Source organism: Canis lupus, chromosome X (genome assembly GCF_003254725.2).
Source record: "Canis lupus dingo isolate Sandy chromosome X, ASM325472v2, whole genome shotgun sequence".
In the NCBI taxonomy this organism is placed as follows: Eukaryota; Metazoa; Chordata; class Mammalia; order Carnivora; family Canidae; genus Canis; species Canis lupus.
The window spans coordinates 91,059,042-91,072,910 of NC_064281.1; positions in this window are offsets into that span (position 1 = coordinate 91,059,042).

Genomic DNA, 13,869 nt, shown 5'->3' on the forward strand with positions numbered 1-13,869 from the left:
CATCCCTCTGTGCACATGTGCCCCTGATGCCTTTCTTTATGTCCTTATCTCCACTTCTTAAAAGGACACCAATAAAATTGCATTAATCTCACCTTAAGACCTCACTTTAACTTAATCACCTCTTTAAAGGCCCTATCTCCAAATATAGTCATATTCCGTGGTATTAGGGATTAGGGTTTCAACCTATAAATTTGGGAGCAATATAAATCAGTCCATAACATGGTCTCAACAGTCATTTTATTTAAAATCTTAAAAATGATAAAACTATACTAAAAAGAGGAAAAGGGAAATTAGAAATATTAATCAGCCTCTGGCTGTTTTTTTCAGGCCATGCACATAGAGTTATACCTGAAAATCATCTAAAACAAAATCAGGGGCCACCTGGGGTGGCTCAGTGGTTGAGTGTCTGCCTTTGGCTCGGGTCATGGTCCCGGAGTCCTGGGATTGAGTCCTGCATCAGGCTCCCCACAGGGAACCTGCCTCTCCCTCTGCCTATGTTTCTGCCTCTCTCTGTGTGTCTCTCATGAATGGATAAATAAAATCTTTAAAAAATAATAAAACAATCACAAACATGAAACAAACTGATGGTGTAGAATAGAATGTCAAGGCTTATAAGTTTATTTTTTTTAAAATTTATTTATTTATGATAGTCACAGAGAGAGGGAGAGAGAGAGAGAGACAGGCAGAGGGAGAAGCAGGCTCCATGCACCGGGAGCCCGATGTGGGATTCGATCCCGGGTCTCCAGGATCGCGCCCTGGGCCAAAGGCAAGCGCCAAACCGCTGCGCCAACCAGGGATCCTGGCTTATAAGTTTATATATATGTGTGTGTATACATTATATATACATGTACATTAATGTACATGTACATTATTATATATACATACACATACATATAATTGGCTCTTAACATGGGAACACAAGTTTGAACTGTGCAGGTCCACATACAAGATTTTCTTTTTTTAAGATTTTATTTATTAATTCATAAGAGACAGAGAGAGAGGCAGGCTCCCTGCAAGGGGCCTGATGTGGGACTCTATCCCAGGACCCTGGGATCAGAACCTGAGCCAAAGGTAGACGTTCAACCACTGAGCTACTCAGGTGCCCCTAGATTTTTTTTTCTTTAAAAACTTTGTTTTTATGTAATCTCTACACCCAGTGTGGGGCTTGAACTCACAACCCTGAAATCAAGAGTCACATGCTCTACCGACCAAGCCAGCCAGGTGCCCCTGTAAGCACAGTAAATACAGTACTATAAATGTATTTTCCTTATGATTTTTATTTTGTTTTTTTCTTCCTGTTTCCATCCTATTTTATAAAAATATATATGTTTATATATTTATTTATTGGTGTTCGATTTGCCAACTTAATAGCACCCAGTGCTCATCCTGTCAAGTGCCTGCCTCAGTGCCCATCACCCAGTCACCCCTTCCCCCCGCCTGCCTCCCCTTCCACTGCCCCTTGTTTGTTTCCCAGAGTTTACCCCAAAGACTGTAATAAGAGATGAAGAGGGACACTATATCATACTTAAAGGGTCTATCCAACAAGAAGACCTAACAACCATGGATATTTATGCCCCTAATGTGAGAGCTGCCAAGTATATCAATTAATAACCAAAGTAAAGAGATACTCAGATAATAATCCTTATGATTTTCTTAACATTTTCTTTTTCCTTTATTGTAAGAAAGTGTAATATATGCAACATAGAAATTGTGTTAATCAACTATTTATTTGATTAACAACTGTATTTATCTTATTAGTAAGGCTTCCAGCCAACAGTGGGCTATTAGTAGTTAAATTTTTAGGGAGTCAAAAATTATAAGTGGATTTTTGACTGCATGGGGGTTCAGCACCCCTAAGCCCTGCATTGTTCAAGGGTCAGGTGTGTGTGTGTATATGTGTGTGGTGTTTAGTCATGTCTAAAATCAAAAGTCATTCTTTCTCATGAACTTTTATTTTTTAAGATTTTATTTATTTACTTGAGAGAAAGAGAACGAGCACAAGCAGGAGGAGGCAAAGGGAGCTAAGCAGGGAGCCTGATGCAGGGCTCGATCTCAGGATCCTGGGATCATGACCTGAGCTGAAGGCAGTCACTTAATCAACTGAGCCACCCAGGTTCCCCTCGTCTCATGCACTTTTAAACATCTTTATTGATATATAATTCACATACCATAAAATACACCCATTTAGTGTATAACTCAATAGTCTTGGTGGTGGAACCATCACCACCAAGTCTAGAGTATTGTCATCACCCCAATAAAAAATCCTGTACCCATAGCAATCACTTGCCAGTTCCATTCACCAGCTCCAGCTCCACTAATCTACTTCTATTTCTGTGATTTGCTTATTCTAGACATTTTACATAAATGATTAAATATGTGTTCTTTTGTCTCTGGCTTTTTTTAGTTAATATCTTCATCCATGCTGTATCATATATCAGGACTTTATTCCATTTCATTTCTACAACTCCATTGTGCATTTATCTGGATATTTGTTTTCAATTCTCTTGGGTATAAAGCTAGGAATAAAATTGCTGGTCATATGGTAACTTTTTAATTTTTGAGGAACTGCCAAGCTGTTTTCTTCAATGGCTGCACCATTTTGCATTTCCATTAGCAGCGTGTGAGAGTTCCAGTTTCTCCACAACCTTATGAACACTGGTTATTGTCAATTTTTTTATTATAGCTATACTAGTGGGTGTGAAGTCCATTTTCATTATGGTTTTGATCTGCCTTTCTCTAATGACTAATAATGATGAGCATCTTTTCATGTGCCTGCTCAGCATTTGTACATCTTTGGGAAAATTTCTATTCAAATGTTCTGCCCATTTTTAAATTGAGTTATTTTTCTTTTTGTTATTGACTTGTTAGAGGACTTTATTTTTTTTCTTTTTTTTTATTGGAGTTCAATTTGCCAACATATAGCATAACACCCAGTGCTCATCCCATCAAGTGCCCCCCTCAGTGCCCGTCACCCAGTCACCCCCACCCCCCACCCACCTCCCTTTCCACCACCCCTTGTTCGTTTCCCAGAGTTAGGAGTCTCTCATGTTCTGTCTCCCTTTCTGATATTTCCTACTCATTTTTTGTTAGAGGACTTTAAAATATTCTGGATACATCGGGATCCCTAGGTGGCTCAGCGGTTTAGCGCCTGCCTTCGGCCCAGGGTGTGATCCTGGAGTCCTGGGATTGAGTCCCACATCGGGCTCCTTGCATGGAGCCTGCTTCTCCCTCTGCCTGTGTCTGTCTGTGTGTCTGTCTGTCTGTCTCTCCCTCATGAACAAATAAATAAAATATTAAAAAATATAAAAATATAAGGTATTCTGGATACAAATCCCTTATCAGATATATGATTTGAAAATATTTTTACCGGGATCCCTGGGTGGTGCAGCGGTTTAGCGCCTGCCTTTGGCCCAGGGCGCGATCCTGGAGACCCAGAATCGAATCCCACATCGGGCTCCCGGTGCATGGAGCCTGCTTCTCCCTCTGCCTATGCCTCTGCCTCTGTGTGTGTGTGTGTGTGTGTGTGTGTGTGTGTGACTATATAAATAAATAAATATTTTTAAAAAAAGAAAATATTTTTACCTTGATGTGTCCTTTGAAGCAAAAGTCTTTTTAATTTTGATATTTCAAGGGATGCCTGGGTGGCTCAGTGGTTGAGCGTCTGCTTCGGCTCAGGGCGTGATCCCAGGGTCCGGGGATCAATTCCACATCAAGCTCCATGCGAGGATCCTGCTTCTCCCTCTGCCTGTGTCTCTGCCATTCTCTCTCTCTCTCTCTCTCTCTCTCTCTGATGAATAAATAAATAATCTTTAAAAAATTTTTTGATATATCGATTTCTTTTGTCGTTGTTTTTGATGTCATATCTAGCAAACCACTGCTGAATTCGAGATTTATTCCTAAGATTTCTCATTAAAGTCTTATGGTTTTACCTCTTACACTTAGGTCCATGATCTGTTTTGAGTTAATTTTTATGTATGTTGTACATATATTCTCTTGCATATGGATATTCAGTTTTCCCGGCATCATTTCTTGAAAAGATTCTTTCCCCATTGAATTGTTTTGGCATCCTTGTCGAAAGTTACTTGACCATAATGTAAAGGTTAATTCTATTCCATTGATCTATATGCCTATCCATATTTCAGTGCCAAACTGCCTTGATTACTCTACCTTTGTACTAACTTTTGAAACTGGGAACTATAAGTCTTCTATCTTTGTTTCTCCTTTTCAAAATTGTTTTAGCTGTTCTGGGCCAGTTGCATTTCCATGGGAATTTGAAGATCAGCTTGCTGATTTCTGTAAAAACTTTTGGTATTTAATGGCAAACGTAACCCTAATTTCTCTGACAAAATATATTTTTGATGTACTTTTGAAGAGCTCACCAGAATTTCAAAACTGCGTGAACCAAGTTTGAAGCAGCTGGTTGAGGCTAAAACAACACGGGAAAATTTCAAAGCAAATAATTTTCAGATAATCACCTAGGTTGCCTTGAACCATCTATAATATGTATGCTTTGGATCTCAGATACTCATGAAAGAGTTACAATTACAATTTCAGTCATTTTATTGCTTATTTTCTGGGTTCCTACTATACCAGGTACTGGAAAGGATAGAAAGATAATAAGCCACAGCCCTTTCCTTCAAAAGTCACAGTCAGAACACCCTTAATAGAAAGCTTTCCCACTATTAGAATTGATAGTAAAGCCTCTTCAGGTCAATGCAACGACATAAACGACATGAAGATCTGTGACACGTATACTCAACTTTCAGTTTTGTGAGAAACCTAAATCTTAAGAGGATTTGGTAAAAATCTATAAAGAAGCCATGATTTAAGGGCTATTTACATGCAAAATATTACCCTTGGGGCAGCATTTGTGGGAGCAGAGTTGGGTTATATATGCTGATATGCTGGGACTAGTAGCAAGGCTTAGACATTAGAGAGGATTCAGTTGCTGGTGTACCAGATGTATAGGCTGACACAAATTCATAAGAAATCCCTTTTAACTTAAAATTATATTTATTTTACTTTAATACTTTCTCATCATAGAAAACTTGACATATACCAAACAGTATAAATAATCCCCGATAATACTGTAATTCAGAGATAACCAATACTAATATTTTAGTATATTTACTTTATGCATATATATTCTTAAGAGCTAATACAATTATACAAGGTAATTTGAATGATATGCTACATATGTGCAGTTTCCATTTTCTAATGGTATATAAATGTTCCATCATATGGACACAGTTTAAGCAATCTATGGAACATTCAAGATGTACCTGTATTTTATTACTGTAAGTAACAATGGTAGATATAGACATAAATATCTTTGTCAGAATTTCTAATTAGAAAAATGGGGCACTGGAAAATGTTGGAAGAAAGGGAAGCAGATATGGGAGATAGAAATTGCTTCTGGAGGGGTGCCTGGGTGGTTCAGTCAGTTAAGTGTCTGCCTTCAGCTCACGTCATGATCCCAGGGTCGTGGGATCCAGCTCCACTTCGGGCTCCTTGCTCAGTGGGGAGCATGCTTCTCTTCTCCCTCTGCCTGCTGCTCCCCCTGCTTGTGCTCTCTCTCTCTGTCAAATAAATAACTAAAACCCTTAAAAAAAAAAAGGAAAGAAATTGCTTCTGGGGCTGGCTATGCTGGGTCCATAGCAACTAGGAACCCCAATTGAGCCAACCAAACCTGTCACCTACCTGACCCAGCTGCCAGGACAGGTCAGGCTTTGTGCTATTAATGGCTTCTTTGTGTGTGTGGGGGGTATAGCTGACACAGTGTTACATTAGATTTAAGTATACAAGTTAGTGATTTGACAAGTTAATATATTATGCTCTGCTCACAAGTGTAGCTCCCATCTGTCACCATACAATGCTATTACAATATCATTGACTATATCCCTGTGCTGTGCCTTTTATTCCCATGACTTGTTCATTCCATAAGTGGAAGCTTGTATCTCCTGCTCCCCTTCAACCATTTTATCCATCCGTCTCCCCTCTGGCAACCATCACTTTGTATTTTATAGGTCTGGTCTGCTTTTGTTGGTTTATTCATTTGTTTTTGTTCTTAATGTCTTTATGTTCCTGCTGACATTATAACTTCTTTTTTTTAAGATTTATTTATTTATTCATTCAGAGAGACAGAGAGAGAGAGGCAGAGACACAGGCAGAGGGAGAAGCAGGCTCCATGCAGGGAGCCCAATGTGGGACTTGATCCCAGGTCTCCAGGATCACACCCTAGGCTGAAGGCGGCACTAAACCGCTGCACCACCGGGGCTGCCCGACATTATAACTTCTGACCTGTGGCACCAGAATGGCACAATCAGTGACTGAGTTCTACCCCTAGAATTTCTAATTCAACTGATCATGATCCAAATCAGTATATCGAAAAGCATTTTCTCTAATTTTTTTCCCCAAACATGCATCAGCAGAATCAATAAATAGTCTCCCTAGGTGGTACTCACCATTGCAGTGTATATTATTCATTATCTGTATAAGAAGACCAAAAGCATGACTTAAAATTCCTAGAAGAACAAAGGCTTAGATTTTCACCATCCCTAGTTGAGGGGAATGGGGAGGAATATTGCAGCAGATGGCAGATAGCAATACTGTGCTTCTCCTGGGACCAGACCAAACAGAGGGAGCCAAAATACAGGAATGAACTGTATTAATCTGCTGAACCCCAAAACAAATTTTACATATATTTTAGTGGACCATGAAACTAATCTAAGTTACTTACAAAACGAAGTGTTTAGTAAAGCAGTGCTTTGTAAAAAGAATAAGAACTAAACCTATTTTCTTAAACTGTTGAATATAAGTAAAATTTATTAAAATAATGGCCAAAGACAGCTTAAATTGAATCTCACTTAGGTAAGTCAGAGTCCATACTTAGGAGACTCTTCTAAAGGGTAAGTTTTGGATGAGGCTAAAAATAAAAGTATAGTTGGTCTTAATGAAGCTCTGTGTGTAATAAGAGTGAACCTCCAATAATGAGGCCAGTGGGATGCAGACTGCACAGGCTGCAACACCTGGGACAGACACAGGTGGCAATGGGACTGGAAGGTGGTGAAAAGCCTTAAAACCTGGGAGAAAAAAATAACCCTGGGAGTTGAGGTGAAATAAATACAGAAGACAATGGGGATCCCTGGATGGCTCAGTGGTTTAGTATCTGCCTTTGGCCCACGGCCTGATCCTGGAGTCCTGGTATCGAGTCCCACATTGGGCTCCTGCATGGAGCCTGCTTCTCTGTCTGCCTGTGTCTCTGCCTCCCTCTCTCTGTGTCTCTCATGAATAAATAAATAAAATGTGTTTTAAAAATACAGAAGACAAGAGATCATTCCTCTTCCTTGTTGATTATTATGGATTGACCCCTAGAATGTGTATGAAAATTGATCACAGGGCCTTATAAGTATGAGGTGCTCAACAAATGTTCCATCTGATTTTATCTGCTGCATTGCGCAGTACAATGTGGAAAAGGTTGGAATAATAGAAGAGAGATGGGAAATTATGTGTGGCTATATTGGTTTGATTTTTGCCTTGACATGAGCATTCACTAAATGAAAGGAATAAACCATTAGAGGCAAGGTTCAGTCAGCCAGGCTCTCATGCATCTCCATTAGGGAAAGGGTTTATTTTAAGCTTATAAACAATTACATGAAAGCATTTTGCTCTCATGCAATCATGTCAAGAACAGGACATTTTGTTTCTCCTTTTTCCTGTTCCTCTTCCTCCAGTCTGATGGGGCAGCGCTTCTCAAATTATGGTCTGTCTGCTTAGTCCATCTTCCTCTGAAGCACCCAGGAGCTTGTTAAATACGCAGACTCCTGGGTCACACTGAAACAGAAATGGGGGCAGGGGTGGATCAGGAATCTATTTTGAAAAACTTTCTACAAGATTGTTTGGACCTTCAAGTTTAAAAATCCCTGAGCTAGGAATGAAAGTTCGACCAGCTAACTCATTTGGGCAAAGGCTAAGAGGCAGACAAGTAAGGCCGTGGATTTTCCCAAGTCCAACAACCAGAGGTGAGTGGCCAGATAAGTACTTTAACAGAGAGCTCTCTAAAAGAAAGCCAGATTTGTAGCATTTGCCATTTTTGTTGTGCAAATAATGTTCACCATGGCCACTTTCAAGCTATCAGCGTGACTTAACATTAATGGGGACCTGAGGCACAGAGCAGTGCACTTTTCTATGGTATTTCCACCATACAGAGGTAAGAGATATAAATGATCACAAGATCATGACTGACAGTAAAAGGTAAGAAAATAATTAGTGATATGTTTTGAGTATTTTTACCTTTGCTTTTATTATATTTTTATTTGTTGCCGTTTAAATTTTATTTGTTATTTTTGTTCTTTGCAATTTAAATTAGAATTCTTTAACAAATAGCTTGTAAATTTAAGGATGGGCTCTCATAGGTATTATAGGCTGACACCAGCATAACATGGTCCACAGCCATTCCTGAAAGACACACAACCTGACGTTAGCCTGCGGACCCATCATAGCACACTGAGTAATCTCAGAGAAGCTACCATCTGCCCAGTGAGGAAGGAGCAAAGTGTGGGGAGGGTAGAGGATGGGCTATTTAGGGATAGATATTGCCAGTAGCCAACATCCATGAATTGCTATTGGCTTGTCCACTCTCCTGGGGCTTATGTGGCCACACAGAACCCACTAGGTGGCTATTTTAGCCTCATTCAGTGGCCTGCCCTAGACCCTGAGCTGAGAAAAAGAGGCCACAGGTGGTTGGGTATGTGTATATGCCTGCAGCCAAAAGGCAAACTGTCCCTCTGCATCTTATACTATACTCTAGCCCAGGATATCCTGAGTGTCAAGCACAGACAACCTGCACCATTTGGGAAGGAGGAAACGGAGTGTGCTTAGAATGCAGAGTCCTGGGCCCTACCCCAAACCTCCTGAATCAGCATCACAAGCAACTCGCCCCAGAATTTGCTTATTTGCAAACTCGCCAAACAATTCCAATAAGCTAAAATGTGAGAACTCCTGGGTTGCACCTGCTGTAAAGATAAGTACACCTACGTCTGAGGGTACATGAAGATTCTCCAAGGCATGTATAGGCACAGAGTGTTAAAGGAATCAATTTCCATTTTCTCTATTTCCATATGTTCTCACATTTCCTAAAATCCATCTGACTGAGGAAGAGGCAACATGCAGAATCTCCTTTCCTGCCTCCCCTTTCATGAGCGCCTGTATCTCCCCTTGACAGACAAAAGAAAATCCTATTTTTCATCCATCCCAAAATTTACTACAAGGACTAGCCCGAGGATATAAAAAACTCCCTAGAGACAAAGAGAGGGACAATTCAGAATACTAGTGCTGGGGCCAGTCGAGTGGTTTCTAATGCTTTGCTCAACGCAAAATTGAAGGAGTACCTCCTCTGGGGCTCCTGGCTGGCTCAGTCAGTAGGGCATGCAACTCTTGATCCCAGGGTTGTGAGTTCGACCCCATGCTGGGTGTGGAGCTTACTTAAAAAAAATAACGATAATAGATCACTGCATTCTTTATATATACTTGGAAAAGGTTCAAAGAATTGAGTGGCATTGCTCTAGCAAAATTGTCACCTACTTAAAATTGTGAATAAGGTTCCTCAGTGCTTATATCTATAAAAGGAAAGAAAAATAAGAATAAAATTGAGGCTTACCCCTGTCTCCTTTTAGCAGTAAGAAATAGTCATACACAGGGGCATCGGGGTGGCTCAGTCAGTTGAGCATCTGCTTTTGGCTCAGGTCATGATCCCAGGATCCTGGGATGGAGCCCCTTTCAGGCCCCCTGCTAAGCAGGGAGTCTGCTTCTCCCTCTGCCGCGCCCCCACAGGCCCAGCAGCTCTCTCTCCCTCTCAAGTAAATAGATAAAATCTTTTAAAAAAATTTTTAAAAGAAATAGTCATCCACAGAAATATGAGCTAATTTAAATATGGTCCCATACACCTTATTTAGAGCTGTATTTCCAATAAAAATTTTCTTTTCATGTTTATTAATTTTTTATTAAAATTGTTACATTTATGTTGATCAAGTGTGCAGCAACATAACTGTATGGCTAACTTATTCAGAAGAGAAGTGTTAAACATTTAGAGCATTAAGGTCACAGAAAATAAAAAATACAAGTTTAATGTGTGTATCTATATGTGCTGCAAGGAGGTATGACAGGATGATCAACATAAACACTTTCAAGAATAAAAATATATTGCATTAGGAGAAAAATCTGAGATAAGAGGAATGGAAGTACAGTTAGTCCCTCCTTAGCCAAGGGGAATATATCCCAAGACCCCCCAGTGGATGCCTGAAAATGCAGTTACTGAACCCTATATATACACTATATTTTCCTATACACACATACCTATGATAAGGTATAATTTATGAATTGGGATCAGTAAGAGATTAAAAACAATAACGAATAAACTAGAATAATTGGTAACAACATACTATAATAAAAGTTATATGAATGTATTCTCTCTCAAATTATCTTACTCTGCTGTACTCACCCTTCTTGTGATGATATGAGATGATCAAATGCCTACGTGATGAGACGAAGTGAGGAGAATGATGTAGGTGTGGTGACAGCGTTAGGCTACTATTGACCTTCTGATGACCTATCAGGAGGATCATCTGCTTCTGGACTATGTTGACTGCAGGTAACCGAAACCACAGATAAGGGGGGAACTGCTGTATATATTCAAGGAGAAAAGAAAACTAATAATTTTCAACTGGCTTTTAAAAAAGATTTTATTTATTCATGAGAGACACAAACACAGGCAGAGGGGGAAGCAGGCTCCTAACAGGGAGCCCAATGTAGTACTCTGTCCTGCGACCCCAGGATCACACCCTGAGCCCAAGGCAGACACTCAACTGCTGAGCCACCCAGGCGCCCCATAGCTTTCAACTGTTAAAAGAGAAGCTTGTCTATGTGTTTTTGAAAGAAATGGTGGTAGCTATCAAACTGTTATGGTATGAATCTTATGGTATATGAAATATATCTTAATAGAGCTGTTATTGGGGGATCCCTGGATAGCTCAGCGGTTTAGCATCTACCTTTGGCTCAGGGTGTGATCCCGACTCTGGGGATCGAGTCCCACGTCAGGCTCCCTGTAAGGAGCCTGCTTCTCCCTCTGCCTGTGTCTCTGCCTCTCTCTCTCTCTCTCTCTCTCTCTCTTTCTCTCTCTCTCTCTCCCTGTCTCTCATGAATAAATAAATAAAATCTTTTTTAAAAAGCTGTTATTGGGGATCCCTGGGTGGCGCAGCGGTTTGGCGCCTGCCTTTGGCCCAGGGCGCGATCCCGGAGACCCGGGATCGAGTCCCACGTCGGGCTCCCGGCGCATGGAGCCTGCTTCTCCCTCTGCCTGTGTCTCTGCCTCTCTCTCTCTCTGTGTGTGTGTGTGTGACTATCATAAATAATTAAAGAAAAAAAAATTTAAAAAAGAAAATAAATAAAAAATAAAAAGCTGTTATTGAAGAAAAAATTGGAATGGGATCAGATGTATAGTATTTTGGAATAACTACTGACTGTCCCCCCCCCCCCCCATTCCTAAAACTGAATTTCTGGAGGCATCTGGGTGGCTCAGTCAATTTAAGAGTCCAACTCTTGATTTCAGCTCAGATCTTGTTCTTGGGGTTGTGAGTCCAAGCCCCATGTTAAGCTCTGTGCTGGGCATGGAGCCTACGTTAAAAAAAAAAAAAAAAAAAAAAAAAAAAAAAAAAATTAAAAATAAATAAATAAATAAATAAATAAATAAATAAATTAAAACTGAATTTCTGAAAAATATATATTGGATGACAAAGTACTACAACATTTAAATCAATTCTGCTGGTTCCAAATGGGCTAAGTTTTTTTTTTTTTTTAATAGAAAAGTTTCAAGGATTTCTTTAAAATGATGGTGCATACGAGGAAGCAACATATATTATGGCTCTGCCATTAGCTTTTGACTGAGCAAGTAAGTAGCTTCCTCCCTCCCTGGACCTCAATTTCCCTACCTGCAAAATAAGGGATTGGATGCAGTGATATTTTAAGTCCCCCCAGGTCTAACTGATGATTGCACCACCTAGTTCACCTAGTTGGTTCTTTTTCCTCCAGCAATTGATTTTCAGGCCATTGTATCATTTCAGTTCACCTCCACTAGAGGGTAGCCAGAGAAAGGAGATGAGGCTCCAAACAGTTACTTGTATTCTTTGTGTTTAGTCCTGAGCCCACCCCAGCCCCCAAAGCAGTTGGCACAAAAAATGATCTTACACGGACAAAAACAAAATAGGGATTTCTATTGGTTTCACTTATTTTAGCTGTTGTGCTCCTATATTACACAAGGAAATTATGAGAGAGATGTTTTACATAATGTTCTTTTTATTCAAATAAGGAAATCAAGAATATACCGAATTGTCAGGGTACCTGGCTGGCTCAGTTTGGTGGAGTGGTGGTGCATGAGTCTCTTGATCTTGAGGTTGTGAGTTTGAGCCCCATGTTGGGTATAGAGATGACTTAAAAATAAACTCTTTAGAAAAATAAAAGAATATACTTGTTTGATAATGCCATGTACAGTCTATCCCCAAGTTAAAAATTCAATCTTCATGAAATCAACCTTTTACATTCTTTTTACTGGGATTTCCAATTGAGAATTTTGATCGGGGACCTTCATTTATTTCCATTTGCTTACCACAAGAAGTTCCAGCTCTCTAGACAACTTTCTAATCAACTTTGTTTCCCATTACTCCCCAGAAATTATCCTGACCCCTGGAGATACATCTTTCCACAAAAATCTCACAAACATCACCTTGCTTTTGGCAGGGCTGACCCAGCTGTTGTGTGATAGAAAGAGCCACAAACAGGGGTGCCTGGGTGGCTCAGTTGGTTAAGCATCCAACTCTTGGTTTGGGCTCAGGGCATGATCTCAGGGTGGTGAGATTGAGCCCCTGTGCTCAGCAGTGAGTCTGCTTCTCTCCTTCTGCCCCTTCCCCCCCAAATAAACAAGTCAATCTTCAAAAAAAAAAAAAAAAAAAAAGGAGGGACTGCAAACTGGTGTCAAAGGGTTGTATTGCACAGAGCTCCTAGGAGAAATGGCTGATTTCAGGACTGAGCAAGGTAGGCATAAGATGAGCCTGGAACATACTGTTATGCCAGAAATTAAGGAAGTGCTCAAAATAAATGACTGGAATATGTCAAAAGGACAGGAACCAGCTTGACAGGGCCGTGGGCCAAATCTGTGACAAATTGAGAATCAAAATAATAAGTACAGTAATAAATTACAAAACATTGAAAAAATAGAAAAGCTGTGAGTCCATACCAGTAAGAAACATAACTAAATAACAACAATAAAATGGATGAGGAGGGAGAGATCTTATTTACTGTGAATATGCAGCTGGTGACGTGAAGGAGTATGGGAGTTAGAAAATCAGCATTTTGCAACCATCATGTTAAATATTAGTCAGACAAGGATCATCGATGGCTTTTGATTAGGAGTAGGAATTTTGCATGGTCTTAAAGTATTACCCTACAAAGTGCTTGTTCATTGCACAGAAAAATATTATACAGGGAAGAAATTGGACAATACTCTCACCAAGTGATCAAAATTAACATCACTAATGTGGCACAGATGGACATGTGTCTCCAGACGCGAGACCCCGAGAAGGACCCAGCATCACCGCCGTAGTATTTCAGCTGAGAACACATAACCCGAATTAATTATGAGGAAACTTCAACCAAAACCCAAATAAGGAATGTTCTGTTGAAGAGGGAAAAGGGGGGGGGCATGAGGACAGTATTCTTCAAAAATGTCAATGTCATGCAGTGCCTGGCTGACTCAGTTGGTAGAGTATGAGAGTCTTGATCTTGGGGTCGTGAGTTCAAGCCCCATATTGGGGGTAGAGA